Genomic DNA, 2,857 nt, shown 5'->3' with positions numbered 1-2,857 from the left:
CTGCTCAACATCACTAATCATTAGAGAAATACAAATCAAAAGTACAATGAGGTATCACCTCACACCAGTTAGAATGGGCATCATAAGAAAATCTACAAACAACAAATGCTGGAGAGGGTGTGGAGAAAAGGGAACCCTCTTGCACTGTTGGTGGGAATGTAAATCGATACAGCCACTATGGAGAACAGTATGGAGGTTCCTTAAAAAACTAAAAATAGAATTACCATATGACCCAGCAATCCCACTACTGGGCATATACCCAGAGAAAACCATAATTCAAAAAGATACATGCACCCCAATGTTCATTGCAGCACTATTTACAATAGCCAGTCCATTTACTTTTGAAGCAACCTAAATGCCCATCGACAGAGGAATGGATGAAGAAGATGTGGTACCTATATATGATTGAATATTACCCAGCCATAAAAAGGAATGAAATTGTGTCATTTGCAGAGACGTGGATGGACCTAGAGACTGTCATACAGAGTGAAGTTAGTCAGAAAGAGAAAAGCAAATATCGTATATTAACGCATATATGTGGTATCTAGAAAAATGGTACAGATGAACCAGTGTGCAGGGCAGAAATAGAGACACAGATGTAGAGAACAAACGTATGGACACCAAGGGGGGAAAGTGTGGGCGGGGGGGATGAATTAGGAGATTGGGATTCACATATATACACTAATATGTATAAAATAGATAACTAATAAGAACCTGCTGTATAAAATTTTTTTAATTAAAAAAAATGTGAAAAAAAAACCCCACAATATTGTGGAGAAGGCAGCAGTGGCAGCAGCAACGGCAGCTCTGGAGATGCAGTCCCAGTCCTGGCTTCAGCCCCAGTCCCATCATGGTGGCACTCGCTGAGCTCCTGGCCGCCCTCGTGGCCACAGCCTCGGGTTACTTTGTCAGCATCGACGCACATGCCGAGGAGTGCTTCTTTGAGCAGGTCACCTTGGGCACCAAGATGGGCCTCATCTTCGAGGTGGCTGAGGGCAGCTTCCTGGACATCGACATGGAGATTACAGGGCCTAATAATAAATGAATTTATAAAGGAGACTGGGAGTCCAGTTGGAAATACACATTTGCTGCTCCCATGGATGGAACATATAAGTTTTGTTTTAGCAATAGAATGTCCAACATGACTCCAAAGATAGCGATGTTCACCGTTGATATTGGGGAGGCCCCAAAAGGACAAGACATGGAAACAGAAGCTCACCAGAACAAGCTAGTAGAAATGATTAATGAGCTCACAGTGGCAATGACAGCTGTAAAGCATTCCTATACATGGAAGTTCGGGAGAGAATACACAGAGCAGTCAATGACAGCACAAACAGCAGAGTGGTCCTTTGGTCCGTCTTTGAAGCTCTTGTTCTAGTTGCCATGACATTGGGACGGATCTACTACCTGAAGAGATTTTTTGTAGTCCGGAGGGTTGTTTAAAAAGCCTTTTCCTGATGGTCCCAAACTCATAATTCACTGTTTACCAAATATCTTGGGCATAATAATGTCATTAGTTTCTATGTTTTTATTTTCTGAACTGTACATTCACAGCTTATGTTTCTTTGTGATTAATAGATATTGGGGAAAAACACTTTTTCAGGAAAATTATAGTGAAAATTTGATTGGCATAATTTCGTATTTGAATTCTTCCTCCATTATACAGGTCTTTCCAGAACTCAGACACTGTAATTTGAATATAGGTGTATAGTCCTTATTATATCTTCTTTCCTTTTGCTTTCATAATAAAATACAGTTTGTTCAGGATAGTACTTTACTGATAGCACTTTACTAAAATGACTGCATTCTTGGGATCCCTAATCCTGCAGTTCAAGTCATTAAAGATTCATTTTGTTGAATCTTTATGAGAAACAACAATCTGAATCTTGACATTTTCTGTCCAGCCGAAAATGGCAGAGCCCTGTGACTTAGAGGATGCTACCAGGTGGTATTTTCATACTTTGTCTACCTTGTTTTTGCATTAAAGATAAGTCTTTAACCAACAACCTTTCCTCCCGCTAAAGTTTTACTCTGAACCTTAGAACTCAGTCACCTCCAGTTAAAATTGTTGACACAAGCAGCTAATAACCATTTTTTGGTTTCTGCCTAACCGTGTAAGAAGTCTCTATTAAAACCAATTCTCTAGGTGTTTCAGCGAACGGTAGCTCTTTTTCTTTCTGTGCTGGCACATCCACTTCTCCACTCTTGGCACGTAGGAGGTATGCATTCAGTACTAGGAAAAAATCTGGATTTCTGATGCCAAAGGGCTAAAGCCTCTTGGATTTCTTTGCAGTGATATACAGCCACTATTTCATTTTTGATCAGTGGCATTTTGGTCACTGTTTAATTAGGGTACTGAACATCACTGTCAGTACTAGGGTTTTTGTTTTTGTTTTTCTTGGGTCTTTCTATTTTTTGTTTTTCTTTCTTTCTTGTTTTACTTGGGTCTTTCTTTTCTTTTGAATTTTGTTTTGTATAAAACGAAATGACTTTCTCTGATGATGGGTTTAAAATTAAAAGAGCATCTAGTTTTGGTGTGGGGATGATCCAGAATTATGTTGTGACCGATGTATATTAGTTACTTGCGCTTTTTTTTTTTTTTGGATCTTTGCAAGGGGAAAACTACAAGTAATGAGTTTTATATCATTAATTTAAATTTGTTACAGGTTTTCATGTTCAGGATAAACAATTTTTCAACCTTGGGTGAAAATACTTGCAACAGTTTCAGGTGACTGTGTTTTACCTTAGGACAACTGTTGCATTCCAGTTTGTGTGCGCGTGTGAAAACACTTCAAAATTGAGTTAAAAGATGTAAATTTACAATTGGTTGTGTATCTAATCTGCCCCAGGTTCAGTA

The 2,857-nt window shown here is 38.9% G+C and overlaps 1 pseudogene; it reads left to right on the top strand.

Moving 5' to 3' along the window:
- Positions 1–850: 850 nt before the first annotated feature.
- LOC132426576 (transmembrane emp24 domain-containing protein 2 pseudogene) lies at positions 851–1,580 on the top strand (annotated as a pseudogene).
- The last annotated feature ends 1,277 nt before the right edge of the window (positions 1,581–2,857 follow it).

The sequence above is a fragment of the Delphinus delphis genome, chromosome 6 (assembly GCF_949987515.2).
Source record: "Delphinus delphis chromosome 6, mDelDel1.2, whole genome shotgun sequence".
Classification (NCBI taxonomy): Eukaryota; Metazoa; Chordata; class Mammalia; order Artiodactyla; family Delphinidae; genus Delphinus; species Delphinus delphis.
Note: the sequence above shows the minus strand (reverse complement) of the source record. Positions and strands in the feature narration are given on the sequence as shown.